Source organism: Sminthopsis crassicaudata, chromosome 1, assembly GCF_048593235.1.
Source record: "Sminthopsis crassicaudata isolate SCR6 chromosome 1, ASM4859323v1, whole genome shotgun sequence".
Taxonomy (NCBI): Eukaryota; Metazoa; Chordata; class Mammalia; order Dasyuromorphia; family Dasyuridae; genus Sminthopsis; species Sminthopsis crassicaudata.
The window spans coordinates 479,389,071-479,415,712 of record NC_133617.1 but is presented as its reverse complement, the minus strand read 5'-3'; the positions used below and the strand labels follow the sequence as shown (position 1 = coordinate 479,415,712).

General features: G+C 36.4%; 1 long non-coding RNA gene across 1 annotated transcript in view; it reads left to right on the top strand.

The window, feature by feature from the left end:
• The window catches only part of LOC141550463 (uncharacterized), a 74,546-nt gene that overhangs the window by 5,036 nt on the left and 42,868 nt on the right, over window positions 1–26,642 (top strand). The window contains exon 2 of the long non-coding RNA XR_012484607.1: window positions 18,933–19,085. This is a non-coding gene — a long non-coding RNA (uncharacterized LOC141550463). The remainder of the gene's footprint in view (window positions 1–18,932; window positions 19,086–26,642) is intronic.

Genomic DNA, 26,642 nt, shown 5'->3' with positions numbered 1-26,642 from the left:
CTTCCCTGATCCTTCATCCCACCCCAACTTCAGTTATTAGCACTATTCCCTTTAGATTATATTATGATAGTTTATTTTTGTACCTATGTCTCCACTTACCCACCTATCTAGTTTAATGTAAGTTCTTTGAAGGCAAGGATTATTTCTCATTTTATCCTTCCATCTCTAAAGTCTAGAATAGTGCCTTGGGTGTAATGGAAACTTTAATTGAATTGGAAGGGACCTCAAGAGACCTAATCCATCCTGTATGGATTTCATCCTTTATGCAGGACCTCTTCCTCTAGCATTAGTTACAAATGATCATCCAGCCTTCAAACAGTGATAGAGAGCTCTCATCACCAAGAAATAGTTCCCTTTGTGGAGCTGAGATTTGCCTCTCTGAAGATTTTACTCTTAATTCTGCCCTCCTGGATCAAGAAAACTAAATCTAACTTGTCTTCTCCATGATATCTCTTCAAGCACTTGAAGACAGCTATTTTTATTTTCCCCCAAGTTTTATCTCCTCCTTGCTACTCCCAGTTCCTTCTACTAATTCTCATATGGCATGGCTTTATAGCTTCTGGCTTGAAAATATTTCTAGGCTTACTTTAGCTCATTGAAAGAACTAGAATAACTGACAATCCCTTGAGTCCAATTAACATTTCACCTTCAAAATCTGAATGAGGAACTTGGGGCAGATTGAAATTAATAAGCAGGGAGAAGAAAGTTGGTATGAAAAGAATACTTCCCTTATTGACATCACTACAAGGAGAAAGAATGGAGATTAGACAATTGATCTCTAAAGACTTTTCCATAAGAAAACTGAGAAACAAAGACCTGGAATTTAGAAATTCATCAGATCTTTTATCTTTATCATCATTAATAAATTATTATTGAATATCTACTACAGGTATAATTTTCCCAGGTATTTTAAAACATTGTAACACCAGCTTCTAAACCCAAAGGACAAAAGAAAAATAGGCTTTCACTTCAAGGAATTTAACAACCTAAAGCACAGATAAGAGCAATTGTGGCACTATCCAAGTACACAGAGATAAACATAGACTCTTAGTATGTTAATATTGGGAAGGGACTTAGAAATTATTTAATCCAATTCCCTTATTTTACAGATGATTTTCTAAGTTAAAATACAGTCTCTGATAATTACTAGTTCTCCGATTATAAATAAGTGCCTTGACCTCTATATGCTTCAGTTTGGTGGGATACAGCATTTATTTCTTCCTACTTCCTGATCCAGGGCTGCTCCTCTTTTCTTCTTGAATTCTGTCTCATGAATCTGTTGTGACTGATTCTGATATGTAGACCTGGCATAAATTGGTGACAAGTCTTGCTCTGGCGTTTGGTTTCCAAAGAAGGAATCTAATAGGCTGTCAAAAATCCAGCTATCCCAAAGAATTGACATAGTTGGGCCATTGCCCCAAACCCTGTGCTTTAGGGATTCCACAATGCTTGCTCTTGGGCAATGACTCAGGGAGGCAGCCAGATGTGAAGAAAAGAAAATAGCTCCAACTTGGTGCTAAAATATCTCTGAAACAAATGGATTTCACAGATTTGCAAATTATAAGTGACCACATAAAATATGCTCCTTATCTCTTAGAGTAAGTGAACTGCAAAGTAAAGCATTCATGAGGAGGTTTTACTTAATTCCATGCAAATTGACAGATATTTGGTCAATGTTGGAAGGGCTATGGGTAGACTAGCACACTAATGTTTGTATAGAGCTGTGAAATGGTCCAACTATTTTAGGTTTTACATATGAATTATGTAAGAAAAGTGATTTGGATTTAGCAATAACCATTCTGGGCATATACGCTAAGGAAGTTAAAAAAAACAAACGTCTACTCTATACTAAAATATTCATAACAGCACTCAAAGCAAATGTCTATTGATTGCGATATGGCTGAAAAAAGTATAGTCTATGACTGTTATAAAATAAAATTATGCAACAAAAAATGACATATGAAGAAACTTGGGAAGATTTGTATGAACTGATATGAAAGAAAACAGCAGAACCAAGAGAATATAATATACAACTACAACAATGTAAATTAAAAGATCATTGAGGAGAATTTGAGTCCTGGAGAAACAAGAAAATACTTAAGAAATAAAGAAATACATCTTCTTCTTCAAAGCAGAGAGATGCAAGACTACCAGATCAGAATATTACATGAAGTTCCAGAAAAGATTTCTGTTTCAGATGTTTTAATTAATTATTTTTCTTTCTCATGTAGAATGATCCTGTCTGGGATTTAGGAGGGGGTGAGGTGGTTATAACTGTCATGTAAGAACTAAAAATATGAATAAAATTTTATTTTTAAGGAAAAAAATATTTGAAATTCCTTTGTATAGATCAGTTCATAAGTCCTCCCATATGACCAGGATACAAATTCTTGGATTCCATACCCCCATGCCAACCCTTGCCCCTTAACATCCTTTCACCTTCCAGGCTGCATATATTTGGTGTTTCATTTAAGCCTTGTGTTCATTTAAACCAGGAAACAAATGTGAGGCAGAGAGGACATTCTCTTTAAGCAGCTTTCTCGGAGGTAACAGTAAAATCAATTGAGAGAACAGAGAGGAGAGAAGGAAGGGAAGAGAGAAGATGGTAATGAGAACTCACAGTTTTATAGTTCTTGGGCACATTTTTAAGCACTTGCAAAATGCTCTTCTCACAATAACTCTAAGAAATCAATAGTATGAATGTTGTTATTATTTCCAATTTACAAAAAAAAAAGTTTTAAAGCTCAAAAAAATTTAAATATAGCAACACACAGTGACACATAAGTGTTACAGTTTCAACTTGAACTGGTCTTCAAATCTAGGTCTAAGGTCCTTTTCACCAGGCTTTAAGAAGTCTAAACTCAGTGTATGTTACAGGAAAGTAGAGACATCTTAACTTTCATTTATTTCTCAGAGAGACTTTCTGTACCTTTTCTTGAAAAAACTTTCTAAGCAAAATGGATACCATGACTAGAAGAATGACTAAACAAATTGTAGTATAAGAATGTAATGAAATATCACAGTGATGAATATGAAGAATAAAGAGAAACTTGTCAAGTTTCTCATCCATATGAATGGATATGGAACTAAATAAACAGGAATAATTTAAAACATTATATAATGACCATAAAAATAAAAAGGCATCTAGGAATCAGGGTGAATAGAGCACCAGGATAATTCATCTTCATAAGTTTAAGTCTAGTTTCAGACATTTACTAGCTGTGTGACCCTGAGCAAGTCACATAATCCTGTATAGCTGCTTCCTCATACATAAAATAAGCTGGAGAATGAAATGACAAATCACTCCAGTGTCTTTGCCAAGAAAACTTCAAATGGGATCTCAAAGATTAGACAGGATTGAACGAAATGAACAACACAGTAAGTTCAGAGAGCTGATGGTGATACATATTTTCCACCTTTTACTTGAGAGGTAATGGACTACAGGTACATAATGAAACATGCATTTTCAGATAATGGTTAATTTGTTTGCTTTGCTTGATTTATTACAAGGAAAGGTTGCAAAGTGATAATGATGTAAAGAAAATAAAGTACACTAATAAAACATCTTTTCAAAAAGCAGCTTTTATTATTTTGGGCTCTGTCTCTGGATGCATCTAGATATCATGAGCCCCAACCCTGCCAATCATGGCAGCCGTGCACCCATGCACAAATAAAGCCAATGGGGCTTAGAGATAGATTTTAAGAAGAGTCCTTATTTTCAAGCTTTCCCTCTCAACCTCTCTGTTCCAGATCCCTGCAAAGCTCAGGCTTTAATTTCCTGCAGGTTACCCACACAAATGGACACTAATAGCTTAGAGATGCAGTATCAAACTCAAAAATAGAAATGCATCTACTATTCCATACCCCTCAGGCCACATATTAACTTAGTTTTAAAATGTAGTGTTATTGTTGTTCAGTAGTTTCAGTACAGTCTGACTCTTCGTGACCCTATTTAGTGTTTCCTTAGGAAAAATACTGGAATGACTTGTTATTTCCTTTTCCGGCTCATTTTACAGATGAGGAAACTGAGGCAAGCAGGGTTAATTGAATTGTCTAGGGTCACACAGCTAGTGTCTGATTTGATTTGAACTCCAGACTCTATGCTCTACCCACTATACTACATTACTGCTCCCCCAAATGGAATGTTATCTATGTTTTATTGCATTTTCATTTATTTTGACACATTTTTCCCCATGACATTCCTTTGGGGGGAGGGCAAGATGATTGGGGTTAAATGACATTCCCAGGGTCACATAGTAAGGGTCAAGTGCCTGAGGCTGGATTTGAACTCAGGTCCTCCTGACTCCAGGACCTATGCTCTTCCACTTAGCTACCCTTCTTGATGGCATTTTAATCTGGTTTGGGTTTCACTTGAAAATGTTGCCCAGAGACACACGGCTAGCAGGTCAATATATGATGTCTGTGGACTAGACCAAGTCCACATTAGGCATAGGTGTCCTAGAAAACCAAAGCTGATCTTTATTATAAAGGGAAAGGAAGCTCATAGTGCAATATTTACCTTTTTATGTTATCTATGCTATCTTACTGATAGCTTATTTGCTTAGATGTTATTTTTCTGTACATGACTTATTAGTAGGTAATCCTATTGTGGCTCCAAGTCTTTTTGTTTTGTCTTGCTGTGGTATTTGCAGGCAATGGATCCCACATATAATTTTTTTGTCTTTTTTAAAATAAAGGAGGCTGATTCTCATACTCCGTAGGAAATGATTCAAGAAGGGAAAGGTGGTGAACACTATAATGGCTCAACAATGATGTTCCAGAACTCTGGAAAGCAAGCTAAGAGTAGGGAAGAGAAGAGTAACATGGTACCAGTGTCCAACTCTACTACCTCAGCAATGTGACCTTAGAAAAGTGACTTGACTGTCTTTGCCCTAAAATTCCTCTCATCTGAGAACAGCAACTATGACCCAGAAATCAAATATGGGGTGACTTAATCCTTTTATTCCAGGAACCGGAGCCATCTTCCCAATTAATAGTTGTTTGAGACACCCACCATATATAGGACCATTTCTCCTCCAGACCATTTCACCAGCTGCCTGGTATACTTCTCATACCTTCTCAGTTTGAGAACCATGATTAAATCAAGTTTATCACTGCTCTTAGCAAAGTTGTTTCAGTTTCCCTGTTGCTTCAGACTTAGTGTCCAGTGTGTTTACTGGACAAATTAGCCCTCTCTGGTTACTACTCCCCAATAAGTATTACCTGCCCCTAAAATAATGTAAGTTTTTTGTGAGCAGGGACTGATTTGGTTTTCCATTTGCATCCCCAGTACTTAACACCTCAGTAAATGTTTTTTTCCAAATGAATTTTATTTTATCTTTAAAGTATTCCTTTGATGGAGCAGCTATGGAGAGTAGTAAATGGAGTGCCAAATATGAAATCAGGAAGACCTGAGTTCAAATATTACTTCAAATACTAAACCCTTGTGTGACCCTAAGCAAGTCAGTTGATCCTGTTTGTCTCATTTTCTTCATCTGTAGAATGAGTTGGAGAATAAAATGGAAAATTTTCCTAGTATCTTTGCCAAGAAAATCCCAAAGGGGGTCACAAAGAGTTGAATGAGACAGAAAAAATTGGCCAATAATCCCTCTGATAATTTCATTGGTATAGTATTGTAAATTAACTTTGGTAATATTGCCATTTTTATTATATTGATGTGGACTGCCCACAAACATTGATTATTTTTCCAGCTACTTAAGTTGTTCTTTGTTTCTTTAAGGAACATTTTATAACTGAATCTATACAATTATTTTGAGTGCTTTAGGAAACTGATTCCCAGATATATTTTATATTTTTTATATTTTATATATTTTAGTTTCATATTTTATAGTTATTTGGAATGTTATTATCATCTCTTAGATTTTGCCATTACTGTATAGAAATATTACTGATTTTTGATAGCTTATTCTATAACTTGCAACTTTTCTGAGGCTATTATATCAATTAATATTTCTGATTCCCTAGGATTTCCTAAATAAGCCATCATATCAAAAGCAAATAATGATGGTTGTATCTTCCCTTTATTTATCTTTATAGTTTTACTTTCTTTTGTCTTATGCTATCTATTCTTTGTTATTTTGCCTTTTGATTTCTCTTATTACAATTTCTAGAATTTCCAGATATATTGAATAATAGTATGAAGAGTAGATATCCTTGCCTTACTTCTCTATTGGGAAAGATTCTAGAGTATCCCTATTGCATATGATGCTTGCTTTTGGTTTGAGCAGATACTTTTAAAGATTAAAAAAAAAAGATTCTTCTATTCCTATACTTTATAGAATGATTAAGTGTTAATAAAAGTTGTATTTTGTCAAAAGCTTTTTCTGCATCTATTAAGGTAATTATGAAATTTTGGATTTTTAAAAAATATATATGATTAATTATGTTGATTTTCCAAATAGTGAACCATCTTTGCATCAATGGTATAAATCTAACTTGGGCATGATGGATGATTTCTTGAATAAATTGCTACAGTCTATTTGACAGGATTTTATTGAAAAAATTTTAATTGATATTCATAAATGATTATGGTTTATAGTTCCCCTTCTATGCTTTATCTCTCCCTAATTTAGATATTAAGACTATATTTGTGTCATAAAAGTAATCTGGTAACATCAGTTTTTGAGAATGATTTGTAGCATTGGTTTTAATTTTTCTTAAAAAGTTTGCTAGAATTTTCCTGTGGATTTATCAAGACCTGTAGTGTTTTCCTTGAAAGTTCCTTTACAGCTAGTTCAATTTTCTTTTCTGCTGTTGAATTAATTGAGATCTGTATATGATCTTCTGTCAGTTTTAGTATTTTATATTTCTAGAGATATTCCCTTATTAATTTTATTTTCAATTTTGCTAGCATGTAACTGAGCATACTAAGTTTAAGTTCTCTTTTTTTATTTCTTCTGATTTTATTGTGATTTTATTTTATTTGTTATTTTGTTGATTTTATTTTTCATCATTTTTAACAAAATTGGCTAAAAGTTTATAAATATTATTATCCTTTTAAAGAATCAACTTTAAGTTTTATTTATATTTCAAAAATTTTTAATTTCAGTTTTTCTTCAAATCTTTAATATTTCCTTTTTTCTTTATTTATTGGCTTTTTAATTTAAAAAAATGTACATTCAGTCCATTGACATCTTCTTTCCTATTTTGTTTGTGTGTATTGCATTGTTAATGTACAATTGATTAAATATACTTTTTCATTCATTCATTCTATTCTAAGAATTAGGTCTTTAATTCCTGTGAATGATGTTTATAATCTAATCTGATGAATAATTAATAGTTCCTTTTTGGGGGGAACTCTTTGGAACACAAACTTGTCTAGTAAGAGATTTTTCCCCTTATGCCCTCTGCTATGCATATCTCATCTCCCTGATCCCCTTTAAAGACATTAAAAGAAAATAACACTTAAGCATCATTCAGGGAAACAGACCTAATTCCTTTGCCCCTCTGTGATCCACTTTGGTACATTCCAACTAAAACTTAGTTTAATTAGAAAGCAAATAAAAATGATATTCTGCAGGCTTTTAAGTGGACTAGGACCCTAGGGTATTTTTAAATGTTTTTAAACAGCCAGAATACTTAAGTAGTAGGAAAAATATTAAGTCTATTTAAAAAAATTTTTAAAAAGCACAGAAAGATGGGCCATCTATTGGAGAGTTGGGTTGGGGAACAAGTTGATTTTGCACTGAAAAACTCTACCAAGTGGCACCCCCAGAAACTCATGCTCGCTTCCATTCTACTGCATGGAATCCTTATTCTTCTAGCCATGGATCCCAGTGATCCCTTCCATGAGATGAGACTTGTAAAGCACTTGGTAAACCTCAAAGCACTATTATTACTCTGTGCTCCAGACTTTCAAGCCCTCATTTTGTGTGCACACAGTGCCCTTGTTATCCCCCTTATGAAACCTTCCTTGTAGACAAAATGGCCTTCCTCTCTTGGATAGCAAAGAGCTCTTTGCTTTGAAATAGTGCCCAGAGTGTCAGCCCTAAAGTCATAAAGACTCATCTTCTTGAGTTCAAATCTAACTTCTGACACTTAATAGCTGTGTGACCCTAGGCAAGTCACTTAACATTGTTTGCCTCAGTTTCCTTATCTGTAAAATGGACTGGAAAAGGAAATGGCAAAAATAATGGGGGGAAAATTAGATGGGATCACAAAGTTGAATAGCAATCACCTTAATTCTTATCACTCCCAGTGTCTAGCGCAGTAGTACTTAATAAATATTTCTTGAATGACTATTAAATGTCATCCATATGTAGATGTATTTTTCTACAAGTCCAGATTGTTCAGTGTCAATTAAATGGAAATGCCACTGCTACTAATGATACTAAGAACTTATACAGTACGTTAAGGTTTACAGGGAACTTTACGAATACAATTATCCCACTCCGAGGGGGCGAGGAGCAAGGCACCCCAGAGATCTGGAAAATTCACGTAAAATTTTTTGGCCCTTCCTTGATAACATAGTAGAAATCTGAATTATCATGCTATTAAAATTAAAATGTGCTAATTTTATCAATACTATACAAATATTTTATACATTTGTGAATTTCTAAATTTTTGTGTGTATATTGACTGCTGGCCTTTGCGTATTGTCTGCATCTTTTGCAAAATTTCCCCAAAACTCCCATTTAACTTTTCATGCCAACTTGCAATACATTGAAATTTTGATGGGGAAATTTGAGTTTTGAAAGAGATAACTGTATAATCTCATTGAATCTTCTCAGCAATTCTGTGAAGTAGGTGCTTTTATTATCCCCATTTTATAGATGAGGAAACAGAGGCTGAAAGTAGTTAAGTAACTTGACCACACAGCTTGGGACTCTCGTTTTCTTGGTTTCAAGTCTGTACCACCTGGCTGCTAATGGTTATATCCCTGACTGTAGCTGAGAACAGATCTTTAGTCTGATTCTTGTACAATTAGACTTATCCAGAGAAAAGGGTTTTCCCTTCAAATGCCCATAATCATAATCCATATGTAAGGCTAGTGACCTTACAAATGAACTCTCTCCCTGTCCTAAGAGAGGCTGGTAAGGGATGGACCCTGCAAATTCACTAAGGGAAAAACAGGACATATCCTAGGTATGGCAAGACAAGCAGGATATATTCAGCAATTTCTTCCCAAAATGTTCTCTACTGTTCCAGGTGCTTTGTCATTACAGGCTGTGGAGAGTCATAGAGTCAATGACAACAGGTGCTTATTAAGAGTTTAAAGTGTGCCAGGGATGTGCTAAGCACGGATGAATAAAAGAAAGGCAAAAACAGAGCTGTTCTAATAGAGGAGACAATGAGCAAATGCACGCATAAGACACACAGGCCATGCACTAAAGGGTATTCTCAAAAGGAATGGACCAACCAGCAGAATGGGGTGTGGAGACCTTGGGAAGCCCTCCTAAAGAAGAGAGACTTGAGATAACTCTTAAAGGAGACCAGCAAGCCGAAGGGAAGATGGAGAACATTCCAGGCATGAGGGATAACCAGTCCAAGTACAGAGAATCAGGAAGTGTGGGAAGAACATGGAGAAGGTTAGTGTCATGTAGGGAGTCTAGACTGTCAGGGTACAGGGCCATGGGGGAAAGGCTTCAAATGCTCAACAGAGATTTTAAATTTGGTCCTTGAGATAATATGGAGTCACTGAAATTTATTGGGGAGGGGGAAAACTGCACATTGAGAAAAATGTCTGACATCTGAGTGGAGGATGTTTTGGAGTGGGATTGAAGAGAATGAAGTACTAGAACAAAATATTTCCCGATTCCCACATTAGAGCTCTTTTCTTCCAAAATCACAGATGGAATGGACTTGCAAGCAATCTAATCTAATTCCTGCAAATGAGGGAACTGAGGAACACACAGCTAGTATCTGAAACAGATTGAGCTGCTACTTTTGCTCTGTGGAGCAGTTAGTCCACAATCATTTAGCCCACCACTGGTTTCTACCATGATAATCCTATGGTATTCCCAACCCTTGGAGGCAGACAAACCTATGCGTTATCCAAACTTTCCAGATGATAAAGTATAGTTTTCCAATGTTGCACAGTGACTCAGTGGGAAATGCGAAACTAAGTTTTATCTCTTTGTATCACCTTTGTATTATCCACTGATAAAATGTTAACTCCTGAAGGATCTATTTCATTTCTGACTTTGAATGTGCAATACTTCAAATAGTGCTAGATACATAGTAGGCACTTAATAAATGTTTATTAATTGTGTCATAGATTTACATGTAAAATGCAATAAAGTAACATTCTCCAGACTTACAGAGTTGAACCTTTCCCCTTAATCCTCTCTCCATACTTGGGGGCGCTATTGCAAAGTGGTTAGGACACAGAACTTAGAATCAGGAAGATCTGAGTTAGAATCCTATTTCAGATACTAGCTATATGGCTATTTTTTTTTTTTTTGCACTGAGGCAATTGGGGTTAAGTGACTTGCCCAGGGTCACACAGCTAGGAAGTATTAAGTGTCTGAGACCAGATTTGAACTCTGGTCCTCCTGACTTCAGGGCTGGAACTTTATCCACTACACCATCTAGCTGTCCTCTATTCTTGTCATGGCAAGCCTGGGCAAATTCTTTAACCTCTGTCTATTTCAGTTTCCTCATCTGTAAAAATAAATCATAGCATCTACTTCTCAGGATCACTGGGAGGATTAAACAAGTTAATATATGTAAACTGCTATATAAATGCTAGCAACTGCATCTGTTTACTCTTTCCCTCCCAATCTGGAAAGTCTCTAATCTTTTCATCCAACTAGAAATCAGATTACCCAGTGTTGTATTGTTTCCTTTTAATTTATTGACCTTATCTGTTTAATTGTTAGCGTATTAAAAAACTGTATCCCCCTGTATTTGAGTTCAGATCTAAGCTGAGGAAGTCTGATCTCATTTTGTCATGCAATTGGCATGCGTTGCTTAATAAATCAATATTCTCAGAAAATTAAACCTTTGTTTTCATCAGCCATTTCATCTTTTATCCTCCACACTTATTAACCAAGTATCTAAGACTTTTCTTCCTGTCCATTGAGGGCATTATATGGGATTATAAAATCATAGATTTAGAGCTGAAGAAGGAACTTCAGACATCATCAAATCTAACCTTCTCACTTTGCAGAGGAGGAAACTGAGATCCAGAGAGATTTTTCTTCTTTTCCCTCTCCCCCAATAGAATGAACAAAAGTGTACTCTCAGGGAATGGTTCGAGTCAGAATAGAGGAGCTCCTCATGTCCTTCCCTGCCTGGATATTTCTATCTTGGGCCTGTATTAACCCCTGTTGTGTGAGCCAAAGGATTCTTTTAATTGCCCTGTCTTGGGTTCCCAAGTGAAGAGGATTACCTTATGTTTAATTCAATATATCTATTAAGCACTTAGTATGTGAGAGAGACCACTAAGTTCAGGCACTAAGGAGAGATGCAAAGGCATAAATGAAACAATTCCTGTCCTTAAGGAACTTACATTCTATTGATGGAGCCCAATATATAAGCTAAGTAAATATGGGTTAGGGAGTGAATGGGATAAAGAAGTGATTTAGACAAATGGCTCAGGGAATCTCTAAGGAGGAGAAGAATACTAATCACTAATAGCACCAGGATATAGAAGCTAGGAGCTAATGGTACTAATAGCATTGTCTCCCATTCCATTTTTTTCCATCCAATCCTCATACCTTACATGTTGAGAAGGAGAGAGAGCAGATGATATCATCATGGCATATCATTGGCTGAGAATGACAAAGGACTTCAAAAGCCAAACCTTTCTCATCTTACAGATGAGGAAACTAAGGTTAAGTGATTTGCTTAATGTTGCACAAAGGAAAGTTCATTTGTTTTTTGACCCAGGTCATCTGCCATCTCTGAATCCACAGTACAAGCACATGTACAATCCACAATCGGAGTACATAGGTTAAATTTCTTGGTCTGCTAGAATTTGAGATTTTGGGCAAGGTGGTGGTAGAGCAAGGGTATCCTTCAGGTGAATGAGTACTATCTTTGGAACTAAGGGTCTGGAGTTCAAATTCTATTTACCTGTGTGATACTGGGAAAGTCATTTAACTCCTATAGGTCTCAATTTTCTTTTATATAAAATTAGAGGACTGAATTATATAGCCCCCAAAGTTCCTTCCAGCTCTAGAGATAAAATTCTTATTTTATAGATGAGGAAATCAAAACTTTGAAAAAGAAAAAGTTTGACCAAAGTCGAACAGTTTAGACAGTTTAGACAACAGAATTGAGATTTAAACAAAGAGATCTGTTGCTTACTGCTCTAATATACATCCTGCTTTCTCCTCAGCAGCTGCTTAATTGAGTTCTGTTCACCCATACATCCATAGTGCATGAACACACACACATACACACACACACACACACACACACACACACACACACACACACACTATAGCTTTTAAAGACTAAAATCTCCAATGAGTAGGGTTTTTTTTTTGTTTTTGTTTGTTTGTTTGTTTGTTTGTTTTGCAGACCTCGGTGGTTCCCCTATTTTCATGACCTTCTGTCTCACATATCCACATAACCCTATTTGGGGTTTTCTTGGCAGAAATACTGGAGCCATTTACTATTTCTTTCTCCAACTTATTTTATAGATGGGAAAATTGAGATAAACAGGGTCAAGTGACTTGCTGAGAGTCACACAACTAGGAAATGTCTGGGGCCAGATTTGAGTTTTAACTGATTCCAAGCCCAGTACTCCAGCCACTGTACCACCTTATAAAGCTTGAGGTGTCAGAGAAAGCTTCTTCAGAGGAAAGGTTGGTAGTAAGCTCCTAAGTCCATATAGGGGAAAGATTGAAATCTCCTGCTTCTACCTCATGAGTCTGATTCAGTGCTCAATTGTCCTCTGGGGAGACCTCAGACTCTTAGCATCAGAAGGACAGCCAAGTACAGCCTCATACCCACCGGAGAAATTCTATCCAGGACATACTCAGCAGGTGATCATTCAGTCTCTGCTTAAACAATTATAGTAATAGCGATTTCTCTACTTAAGAAGAGCAGACCACAAAACCAGGAATATCTGAGTTAAAAACTCACATGCCTGTGTGTTTCTGGGCAGCTAGATTAGATTAGAAAGTGCAGAGGCAGCTGGGTGATAGAGTGGATAGAGCACTGACCAGGAATACCCGAGTTCTAATCTGGTCTCAGATACATACTAGCTGTGTGACCCTGGCCAAGTCACTTAACCCCAAATGCCTTCCCCTCAAAAAAAATTTCAGAGAAGATGCTGACCTTAATGGGTAGGAAAAAGTCCCTATGACAATGAAATCATAGGTCTTATCACTACTCCTTTCTTATACTAAGCTGAAAGATGTGATCTCTACCCCTTAGTCCTAGTTTCTAATTCAAGAGCTAAATAAATTAGAAAAGGTCTTATTCCCTACAGAATATGACAGCTTTTCAGAATAAAGTGAAGAAAACTGTGTTTGAATCCCAGCTTTACTATTTGCTGTGTTACCTAAGGCAGATTAGCCTCTCTGGGTCTTAGTTATTGGAATGTAAGATACTTAATAATAACTACTGCTTATATAGCATTTTAAAGTTCGCAAAATACTTTGCAAATATTTCCTTTTATCCTCACAACAAACCTGGGAGTAAGTGCTATTGTTATCCCCATATTACCGATGAGAAAACTGAGGCAGGCAGGTTAAATGACTTGCCTAAAAGCACCCATCTAGTAAATGTCTATTGCTTGATTTGAACTTGGCCCTGACTCCAGTTCCTTCACTTTATCCACTGAACCACCTACCTATCTCTTACAAGTTGGGATCATTTAATTCTTTCTATTAGCATCCCCAGTGCTTAGCACAGGGCCTTAATGAATGCTTGCTCATTGGTTAGGAAAATGAAGGAGTTTATAGGATATCAACTGATATTCTAAAAGGGACTTTAGAATCATCTAATTTTTAATCTGAGGTACATGGACTCATTAGGGATACATGGATAAAATATTAAATTTTTATTTTCACTAGTCTTTATAATCCTCTGCATTTTACATTAAACATTTAAACACCCCCCCCCCTGAAAAAGAATCCATTGTTTTCTCCAGACAGCCCATGACACAAAAGAAAGTTAAGGATCCTTGATCTCTTTATTCTCCTTATTCTACCAATGTAGATAAACTAAGGCCCAGAAGAACAAAATAATCTAAGATCACACAAATAATAACTGATAATTCTAACCAATTCCAACATAGTGTCAGCTTCCATAATATTTTCCAATAAGATCTTTTCTAATATATTATTTACTTTCTGGAGAAGGGAAAAGGGAAAGGAGGGAGGGAGAAAAAAGTGGGACTCAAAATATTATAAAAAATGTTGGAAATTAGCTTTACATTTAATTGGAAAATAATATTAAGTGTAAAAAAAAGTTTCTAATTCTAAATTCATGATCCTATGATATGGGAAGACAGTTTCCATTTCTTTAGTTAGAAGCCACCCCACCTCTTTTCCTACATTCTCTTCCACCTCTTCTCTTTCACTTAGTATATAGATTCTACACTAGGGTCCATAAGCTTTTTTTTAAATTTTTTTGGATAATTATTTCAATAGAATTGTTTTCCTTTATAATCTAATATATTTTATTTTAATCATTAAAAAACCAAAATTATTCTGAGAAGGGCTTCATGGGGTTCCCCAGACTATCTGAGGGGTACATGGCAAAAAAAAAAAAAAGATTAAGAAGCTGTGACTTAATGTTCCTTTGTGATATGAATGGTAAGATATTTAGCCTTAGCTCTAGATTCCCCCAGAAAGTCAGCAGTCCAATAAATGTTTCTCTGTTCTATGGGCCTTCCAGCATCAGTAGTTGCACATAGACGCCAAGCTCTGAGCCAGAACAAGCAAAAAACATTTTGTAAATGAAACAGCTCTTCCCAAGGAGCCCCAGCTGAGAAAGGAGGATCTATTTTGACAGTGAAGGATGAGCAGACTGTAGACAGTCCTAACATAGATGCCTGAGAGGCTGCCTATTGTTTCTCCTTCATCTCCCCACAATCCCTACCTGAGGAAAAAGGTCAAAAGTAACATTTTACATCTATCCCAGAATGCAAAACAGAGCTGAGTCTTAGGGACTCAATAAGATGGCTATTCTCCAGGAAATTTGATGAACCGAGGTTGAGGAGAGCCAGGCAGCATGGCAAATAGAACTGGTTCTCCCTGGATAGAATTGTAAACCAAGGTTTTCTTTAGCTGTTCTCACATTATCTTCACGTTCCACCTCCATATCCCACCCCTACCAGACATACTAATGAAGAGGGGACTGATTCATCCTCTTCTCATTTGAAGTGAAAGAAACTGAGGTTCAGAAAAGGAAATTTTTTTACGCAAGGCCATGTAATTAGCTACTGATAGAGCTTAGAATCTTGGAGACTTGAAAAAGGATCCTATTGTAAAAAAGGGAAAAGGATCCACATGTACAAAAATATTGATAGCAGCTCTCTTTGTGTGGCAAAGAATTGGAAATTGAGGGGATGTCCATCAATTGGGGAATGGGTAAGTTGTGGTACATGATTGTGATGGAATACTATTGTACTATAAGAAATGCTGAGCAGGAAGATTTCAGAAAAACCTGGAAAGACTTACATGAACTGATACTGAGAGGGCAGAACTCGGAGAACACTGTGTACATGGTAACAACAACTTTGTATGATCATCAACTATGACTGATTTTGCTCTTCTCAGCAATACAATAATCCAAGACAATTCCCAAAGAATCATCACATCCAGAGATGTTCTCTGGAGTTCTCTGGAGTTTGAATACAGATCGAAACATTCTATTTCCATTTTGGTTTGGGGGTTTTCTAGGTGGATTTTCCCTTTTGTTTTTTTTTCTTTTACAACATGAGTAATGTGGAAATAATGTGGTTTACATGATTGCACATGTATAACCTATCAATATCAGATTGCTTGCCATCTTGGAGGAGGGGGAGGGAGAAAAAAGTTGAAATTTAAAATATTATTTTAAAAAATTAATATTGAAATAGGATCATGGCTGTAGATTTTATTAATGAAAGTATTCAGCTCAACAAGGCAAATTCAGGATCTATACCTTCTCCCACAAATGGTCATGTCTTTTAAGGAACTTGTGCTAAGGATTTTTCTTTCCCCGGTATCTGTGGCTTTCATTCTTCCTTCCCCACAGGGACCTATCATACCATCATATTTTAGAGAATCTTGTCTCCAAGTTTTATCTGGTGAGATGATATGACTTCATCCCCCCAAAATTGAAAAGAATTTGTTCTCTGGGTGGGAAAGTTAGCTTGTCAACTGTCATGAACCTTCACATCCCCTCTTGCCTTAGAATGATGTGTCCAAAAAGCAACGTCTGGAATCCCAAAAAATAGCCTCACTAAGAAGTATCTTAACAAATATTCCTTTCCAGGCTCTCTTACTAACTTTTTAGACTTTCTTTACCAGGCCTCAGCAGCCTTCTCACCCTGGACATTCACTCTGCCTCCTCAGTCCCCTCCTCTGATGGGTTAATTCCTTCTCAAACCTCCATTTTAAAGAATGTTCCCCAGCCAGCCATGTCTCCCTTCCTCACTAGAAGCCATTCTTGACTCTATAGACTTTCTCCATGTACCCCTTTCCCTTTTTCAGCTTCATTTTATGTGTTGTTTTCTCCCATCAGAACATAAGCTTTTCAAGGGAAGGGACTAGCTATTTTTCTTTTTGCTTATATTTGAAATTTCCAGTATTTAGTATGGTAGCTTACATATACTAGGTGCTTAATAAATGCTTGTTGACTAAGTGATATTCAGTTCAACATATATTAAGTGTCCCATATTCAAGGCATTATGTTCAGTTAGTAGGATATAACAATGAAAAAAATATACTTCAGCCCTCAAGAAGGTTATATTCTTCTACAGTCATCTACAGAATATACACAGATAAACCTAATACAAGATAGAGAATTTAGGGGCAAAGGATAGACTCAGACAAAGTATGTTTAGGAAAACCTGAGGAGATAAAGAGACATAAAGGGAAGGACCCAGCTCTGGCATGAGGGTGGCACCCTAGGTGGACTTGGAAGTAAAATAAGGATTTTAAAAAATTTTAAATGAGGAAATCCATTCAAAAACAAATGGCAATCTCTACAAATACAGGGAAGTGGGAAATAGGACGTCGAGTCAGAAAACCATCTGGCATTCCAATTTGGCCAGTGTGTAGAGCATGTAGAAAAGAGCAATGTAGCATAAAATTGGAAATATAGGATGGAGCCAGATTGTAGAGGGCCCTGGATGCCACGTCAGGGAACTTGTATGTCATCTGAGAGTTTTGTTGTTGTTGTCATCCAAATGCAGGGATTCTTAATTTGTGTGTGTGTGTGTGTGTGTGTGTGTGTGTGAGTGTGTATGTCTGTCATAGATCCCTTGGGCAGGCTGGTAAAACTTATGGACCCCTTCTCTTAATAATATTTAAAATGTGTAAAATAAAATACACAGGAAATAAATTATATTGAAATACAATTATAGATAGAAATACAGATATCTATCTATGTATACATATATATACATATATATTTGTGTATTATATATGTAAGTATATATACATATACATATATATACGTATATATATATACGTATATATATATATATGTATATATATATATATATATATATATACACACATACTGCATTATACAGTAGATAGAATGGAATACCAGGCCTGGAGTCAGGATGACTCCATTTTCCTGAGTTCAAATCTGGTCTCAGACACTTACTAGCTGTGTGACCCTGGGCAAGCCATTTAACACTGTTTGCCTCAGTTTGCTCATCACTCCAGTGTCTTTGCCAAGAAAACTCCAAATGGGGTCATGAATAGTTGGAGATAACTTAAAAATGATTGAACAACAACAATCTACACACTCTTCTTTGTATTTTAGTCATTCAATAAGCATTATTAAGCACCCACTACATATCCAAAAATTATATGGTATAACCTTGACCCCTTAATCCTTGAAAAAGAAACTAGCTTTGAAATGTCTCAATAAATAATTCAGTTCAATAATTATTAATTGTCAATAAAAATTAATTGTGCAAGATCCTGTGTTGGATAAGGGATACATATTGTTGGCCCTTTAGGAATATACATTGTACTATTGACAGAATACAGATAAGAAGAGAATTCCATACTGTTTTTTCTGGAATACAGGTAAAAATAATACAAGGAAGGATATTATAGAAGCATCAACATGTATGTTACAGTAAAAGAAAAATTTCTCATATAATGGCTTATTATTATTTCTGGATGCATCAAGGTTAAAAGCTTTGAAGAGTTTAACAGGATTAAGATGCAAATCACAAAATTTTGGGGGCCTCAATTTCCTTGTGTATAAAATGGTTGGGATTTGGACCAGATGGTCTCTGGGGTTCTTTTCTAACTCTAGATTTATGATTCCACCTATGATTATATAACCCTACTTGTAATGATCTTTTTCCAGAGTCTCAGTTTCCTCTTCTGGAAAATTATATATGCAGACTAGGTTTCTTATAAAGTTCCTTTTAGTTTAATTTATTTTATCTTAATTATTTTTAGTTTTAAACTTTCTCCCTCCTCACCTCGCAGTGGAGACCAGCATTTGGCTCTGACATATAAATATATGTAAAATCATACTGTACTTACTTCTATTTATAAATTGCTTCTCTGGAAGTAGATAGTATCCTCCTTCATCAGTCCTTTGTAGTTGAATTTGAGTAGAACTTGGTTGTTCACAGTTGTTCAATGAACAAAATATTACTGTTATGTACAAGATTCTTTTGGCTCTATTCATTTAATTTTTCATTTTTTCATGCAAGTTTTTCTATGTTTTTCTAAAGCCAACCAACTCATCATTTCTTACAACATAGTAATATTCCTTTTCATTTTAAACCCAGGACCTAGCTTATGAGTTCTGTCTTCAAATATTTACAGTCTCATCAAGAAGACAAGGGATAGTGAGAGAAACCAGCATGGAAATGAATTCTAAACTCCTAGTGGGTCAAAGCTGCTCCTCAATAACAGAAAATTATAAAGACAGAGAACTTGGAGGGAATCTTTAAAAACCATCTAGTCATCAAAACGGAGGTAAGAGAAAAGGTTGGGAGGGAAAGAAATTGAAATTTAAATGATAAAAAATGTTTTTACATGTAATTGAAAAAATATAAAAATTAAAAATCAGTATTCCCAAGAACTCTGATCAACACAATTTTAGAAGATTGATGATGAAGCATGCTGTACTCTTCCTGACAGAAAAATATGATGGACTTGGTGCAGAATGAAACATATGTTTTTGGATACGGCTGATGTAGAAATTTGTTTTGATTTACTATGCATATTTGTTACAAGAGTTTTGATTTTTCCCCCCAATGGGAAGATAGAGAATGAGATAAGAGAGAACAGATTTTTGTTAACTGAAAAAAAATAAATTTAAGCTTAAAAAAGCAGCTGCTCACACCTCATTTTATAGAGGAAGAAACTGAGCACCATAATTCTAGATATTGAACTATTGAGACTGGGAACTAGAATAGGGATTCTTAACTTTTTTCGGCAATCTGGTGAAACCTAGTGACCCCTTCTCAGAAAAATAAGAAAAGGAATATTAGCAAGGACAGATTAATTTTTAAAATATTTGTTGCTTGAAAAAAATGTTAATTAACTTTTTTGGAGGCAACTGGGGTTAAATGATTTACCCAAGATCATACAGCTAATAAGTGTTAAATGTCTGAGACTGGATTTGAACTCAGGTTCTCCTGCCTTCAGGGCTGGTGCTCTATTCATTGAGCCATCTATCTGCCCCTACAATTAATTCTTTTAAAAATCATAATTTAGGGAAAGTCTAAATTTAAGTTAGAAGAGAAAATGAAAATGTGATTTTTTTTCCCCATCCAAGTTCATTAGATTACAGAGTATGGCACCAACACTGAAGTTTTATGGGACACACAAGTTACAAATTGTAAACATCTGCATGCAGATGTGACAGGTGATTATAAGATGGTAATGTAAACTGGAGTTCCATCAGGAGGGGTGAACTCCTGAATCTGGGGAGCAAAATGCAGATGACATTCTTGGGATCAGATCTTTTCTAGTGTCATCTTTTATGCTAAAAGCTACTTCTAATAGACTCTAATGCTTTTACTTCTGAACAGGTCTCAAGCTACACTTCTCAGTAATATAAAATTAGGAATCTTAATTTACCAACACCCTCCAAGACTTTGCCTTTAATTTTCCCCACGTCCTGATGAGCCTAAAACCAAAGGTGCTCAAGATTTTTGCCCCCTCTTGAGACTTTGTCCAGAAAGGGACCTGACCCAGAGACTGGAAGAAAACAGGAAGACTTATTGAAAGGCATGTGATGGTTAGGATATTTGTGGGCTTTTGGATATGCTTCCTTCATCTTGAAAAGGATTGAAGAATTTAATACTATAGATTTCTATCCCTGTTATATCCCTATTCCTAGATGACCAGATAAAGATAGCTTTAAACAGACAATAGAAACAATGTACATAGTGTGCTTCTCTCAGGAAGAAATGTTAAATAGGGGTAGGATTTTGGTATTTGTTTAATAGAACTTTTAAATTTGAGCCAAGCAAACAGCTGCCAAAACAATCTTCCTAATGAATGGATCTGACCTTGTTATCCTTTGCCCCAAAAATGTTTAGTGGCTTCTTGTTGCCTCTAGGATAGAGTTCTTAATCTTGGGTCTATGAACTTTAAACGTCAATGTGTATTCAATTCAGTCCTTTTCCAGTTCAAACTTGATCCATTTGGGGTTTTTCTTGGCAAAGATAATGGTTTGAATTGTTATTTCCTTTTCTAGCTCATTTTACAGATGAGGAAACTGAGGCAAACAAGATAAAGTGATTTGTTCAAGATCACAGAGCTAGTGACTGTCAGGTTAAATTTGGATCAGGAACACGAGTCTTCCTAACTCAGTGCTTTATCCGTTATGCTACCTGGCCTCCCCAGGATATAGATACACAAGGTAACTTGGGAGACAAACTGATAAGCTTGACCTTGATAGGTATACCTCTTAGCCTTCTGAGCTAAGTAGCCATAGCATCTTGGTGTGGCAGAAGTGGTTAGTGAGGCAGGAGCCCAACCAAGACCAGGGATGGGTCTGAAAAAAGCTCTACAAATTAAGTCCCCTCTCCTAACAAATCTTCTCCTTGGAACAGCTCCAGAGGCCTCAACCATTTAGATTTGGGGACTTTTCTGGAAGAATAGTCCTGTTAATGCAGCCTGACTCTCTGCCCGTTAATGAGGGCTAAATCACTACCCCCCAACCACTTCATGCCCCTCTCACCCAACACACGCACAAACACCCTTATCTCCGCACGCTCCCTAAACCAGCAGTATTCATTAACTTCACACAGGCAGCCGCTCTGCAAGGAGAGGAGGACACGCCTGCTGCACACAATACTGCAATATTATTTTAGGGATGTGGCCAAGTAAACATTAGCAGATGGAGGGAAAGTTGGTACAACAAGATGCATGTTAAGTTGGAAGCCCATGCACAGTCCAGCCAGGAGGGAGGGTAGGGGAGTAACGGAGGGCTCAGAAACAGGGTCAGTCTCCCAGGCTGACCAAGTTGAAGTACAGAAGCTTGGAAAGAAACTTAAAGGTCATTAAATCTATTGTTTTACAGAACTGGCCATCAAAGCTCAGAGAGGGGGATTGTTGTTCATCCTTCGTTCTAAAAGAGAACCTGTGACATCAGCAGGAAAAAGTCCTGACTTACAAGTGAATTGGATTTAAGTGAGATGGGATGTGGAAAGCTATCAGTTTGTTTGGATTTTTTTCCAGAGCCATCTGTGTCCAGTAGCAAGACTATGTCAGGATAACTAAATTTCCCCATTCAAGAGAGGGGCAATGATTTGCCTAAAGTCACACAGCAAGTTAATGAGGAAGGTAGGAAGAGAACTTAGGTATTCTAAATCCTACTGTTATGGTCTTTGTACTGTCAAAAATTCTAGACTAAAAGGGTTTTCATTGTTATTTTGTAGCACTGTTCCCACAATGCCTCCATCAGGTCTTTTCCTTCTTCATCCGTCCCTCACTCAGATATCAACGTGATGTTTCTAAAACAGGTGTCAATTACCCCTACCTCCCACTCAAAAAACCTGAGTGATTTTTGGTTACCTCCAAGGATCAAATGTTAATCTTGGTTAACTCCAGAATAAAATATCAAATAATCTGTTTGGTTTTCAGACTTTATAAACTGGCCCCTTTCTAGCTTTTCAGTCTTCTTACATATTAGACTCCAAACTTCAAATACCTCCCAAATATCTAGTGATACAATGACAAGGACCTCCTTGCTGTTCCTTAAACTTAACACTCCATTATCCTATTCCAGGAATTTTCAGTGGCTATCCACCAGGCCTAGAATGCTATCTGTTCTCATCTCCACCTCCTAGCTTTCCAAGTCCCAGCTAAAGTCTCACTTTCTGCAAAAAGCCTTTCCCAGTCCTCCTTAATCTTAGTGCTTTCCCTCTGAGAACACCCCTAATTTATTCCGTCTCTATCTTGTTTGTACAAGGTTGTTTTTCTCATTAGAGTGATTTTTGCTTTCTTTCTCTTCAAGCACTTACTACATAGTGCTTGGCACTTAGTAGGCACATATAAATAAAGATAGCTATAATTGACTTTCTTGGTATTTTCAGCATTTAGAACAGTTCCAGGTACATAATAAGAACTTAATAAATGCTAGCTGATGGATAAATAAGATATTTATGAATGACTTTCTTAGTGTTTCCAGCACTTAGCACAGTTCCTGGTACGTAATAGGCACTTAATAAATGCTAATTGACTAACTGACAATGCAACTAGGTGGCACAGTGGAAAGAAAGAGTGCTAGCCCTGGAGTCTGGAGTCTCTGAGTTCAAATCTGACCAAAGACACTTATTAGTTGTGTGACCCTGGGCAAGTCACTTTAGCCCCATTTGCCTCAGTTTCCTCATCTGTAAAATGAGCTGGAGAAGAAAATGACAAATCACTTTGCCAGGAAAACTCCAAATTTAGATGATGAAGAGATGGACACAACTAAAAACAATTGTATAACAACTACTTACTCAATTTCTATTTACCCTGATACCTTAGTATCATCATCATAGTAATAGCACTTTAAAGTTTGCAAAATACTTTCCATTATCTATTTATAATTCATCTCTTGTGAAATGATAAGTGCTATTATTCTTTCCTATTTTGCAAGTAGAGAAATAGGCTTGGAGACTTGGATAAGGAAGCATAATTAGGAAATGCCAGGTGAATTCAGGTCTTCCTGAACCCAAGTCCAGAATTCTATTTAACTTGATATATAGAATCATGGAATCTCAATGTTGGAACATAGAAGAGAGAAGATGGGATAGGACAGAGCACTTATTCAGGAGTTCTCCAGCTCCTGGGTTCAAATTTTGCATCTGAGTGAGCCTCAGTAAGCATTTCACCTTAACTTCCTTATCTGTAAAAGGAATGCATGAAATTAGACCTTCATACTTCTTTCTAGCTATTAACTTTGAATATGTGAGCTTGTCATCTACTCTAATCCATATCCCCTTTATGACATTCCCAAGAAGGGGTCCCATATTTGGAAGAGGTTCTTTGTGACATTCACCTCTATCTGGTGAAATCTCTCTGTTTTTTTTTTCCTCAAATGTCATCTCTTCCATGAAGCTCTCCTTGACTTCTTACAAGGAAACAATCTCTCCCTCTTCTGTAATTCTCAGTGCCTCAGATGACTCACTAAGACTAGAAAGAACAGAGAAGGTGCTAACCTGAGTAGGGAGAGAAAATTTCTCACTAGAAGTCCTGTAAGCTGATTAAATCACATGTCAGGTCAAACAAAATGTTTTTGTTGTTCAATCTTTTTTTAGATGACATGACCCGTAGATATTGGAGTGGTTTGCCATTTCCTTCTCCAGTTCATTTTACAGATGAGGAAACTGAGACTTAAGGGTTAAACCTTGGGGGTTAAGTGACTTGCCCAGGCTCACACAGCTAGTAGATGTGTAAGGCCAGATTTAAATTCAGGAAGACGAATCCTCCTGACTCCAGGCCCAGGGCTCTATCTTCTGCATCATCTATACCTGTCCCAAAACAAAACATACCAAACAACCAAAGCTCTTTTTATATTCTTTATATCCCTGGTCTTTAACATAGTTTCTGGCACAAAGTACATGCTTTATGTATGTTTATTGAGGCTCCTATTATTGTTTTTATTTAAGGATCTCCAGTAATGTGGAACACACCTAACATGTTCTACTTTTGCACAACCTTAATAATTAGGAAGATTTTCCTTATATCAAGCTCAGTGTTTCCTCCTCTAGCTTTTTCCTGATTACTAGTTCTGCATTTTGGGGCCAAGAAGAACAAATCTAATCCCTCTTCCCATTGACAGAGAAGGTCCTGAGCAAGGTGGAGAAAAATGATTTTTCCTCTTAGTTTAGGAGAAACAGGTTTACAATTTTTCAACAGGGACATTTATTGGGAAATTTTTTTAAAAGAAAGCAAATACAAAATCCCAGAGAAAAGAGTTGATAGAATACTAAGTTCAGAACTTAAACATCTTGCAAAGAGGCTGGAGGAATTTATTGAGTGCTCAACTGTCAGATCCTCCTAATAATCATAACACAAACAAAGGTTTGCAAAACATTTTATAAATATTATCTCATTTGATTCTTCTGACACTCCTGGGAGGTAGGTGTTATTATTATTCCCATTTTACAGAGAAGGAAACTGAAGCTGAGAGATGAGAAACTGAAATTGAGAGCTACTGGGCAGCTAGGTGATAAAGTCAATAGAGTTTGGGGAGGAGAGCCAGCAAGGCTCATGTTCATGAGTTCAAACCTGGCCTCAGACACTTTCTAGCTCTGTGACCATGGGTAAGCCACTTAATTTTGTTTTCCTCAGTTTCTTCATCTGAAAAATGAGCTAGAAAAGGAAATGGCAAACTATGTCAGTATCTCTATCAAGAAAGTCCCAAAAGGAGTCATAAAGAACTGAACATGACTGAAAATGATTGGACAACAACAACAACAAAAATCCAGCTTTAACCCTGTCTAAAGAATGGCATCTCTAACCCTACTTTCTGGAATTACAGGAATGACCTCTTCTCTTTTCACCCTCCTGCTCCAGAGGAGATTCTCAAGCAGTACAGTGTAGGGCAGAATGCTGGCCTTAAATCAGGAAGAGCTGAATTCAAGTCTTGCTTGAGCTACTTCACTAGCTGTATGACTGGTAAATTACTCAAATTCTCTGGATCTCAGTTCCTCAACTGCAAAATGAGGGGTTGAGCTCGATGAATTACTTTTAATGTCTCTTTTAGATCTAAATTAACGATCCTATACCCCTTCTAGTCCTATCTCCAGTGTGAGGGATCAAGGCAAAGTACAATAGTAAGTTGGACATTAAGACACCTTCACTACTCTTTTCAGTTTTTTTCAAGGCTGACTTCAGGCACTCATTGAGCCCTTGCTCCTCAAAATGCCATCTGTCCTACTCAGCTCAAATACCACTTTTTCCTGGAAGTCTTTTCTAACTTATCTCGCTTTAGCACTTTGTTAGTACTTTTTTTGTTAATACTTTTTAAAAAACTGGATCTGTGATTTCCTTGCTGTGAACAAAACAATTCTAACAATGAAGATGGAAACTTTCTTTTTTTAAATGAAGAATAGCTTTTTATTTTCAAAATACATGCAAAGAGTTTTCAACATTAATCCTTAAAAAACCTTTTATTTCAAAATTTTCTCCCTCTCTTCCCCCCATCCCTTCCCTTAGAAGCAAGTAATCCAATATTTGTTAAACATGTGCAATTCTTCTATACATATTTCTACATTTATCATGTTGCACAAGAAAAATCAAAACAAAAAGGAAAAAATGAGAAAGAAAAAAAAAGTAAGCAAACAACCATAAAAAAGTGAAAATGCTATGGTGTGATCCACACTCAGTCTCCATAGTCCTCTCTCAGGATGCAGATAGTTCTCTCTATCACAAGTCTATAGGAATTGGTCCAAATCACCTCATTGTTGAAAAGATCTATGTTCTCAGAATTGATCATCACATAATCTTGTGGTTGCTGTATACAATGCCCTCTTGGTTCTACTTGTTTCACTTAGTATCAATTCATGTAACTCAGAGATGGAAATTTTCTTTACAATTTACAATCTCTGAAAATTACTTACATGTACAAGAGGTTGTTAATTGTCCAAAGTAAGAGCTAAGACAAAGTGACTTTGGGGCCAGCTTTCTAGTCACTTCCTCAAGTTGCCTCTAGGCATTGATGAGTCTAATTTGCTTTAGGAGGGATATATGGTATATGAGAAATGCGGTTCAAATTGGGATCAAAAGAATTAGGCAAGGGGCAGCTAGATGGCACAGTGGATAGAACAGTGGTGCTGAAATCAGGAGGACCTGAGTTCAAATCCAGTCTCAGATATTAATATTTCCTAGCTGTATGACTTAAGCAAGTCACTTAACCCCAATTGCCTTAGCAAAAAAACAAACAAAAGAATTAGGCCATCAATATAATCATTTTTAGAGCAATTTGGAATTATGCAAAAAAAAGCAAAAAAAATGTTCTTACCCTTTGACCCAGATATTCCATCATATTTTACCCCAAGGAGGCCATTGATAGGCATAAAGTCCCTA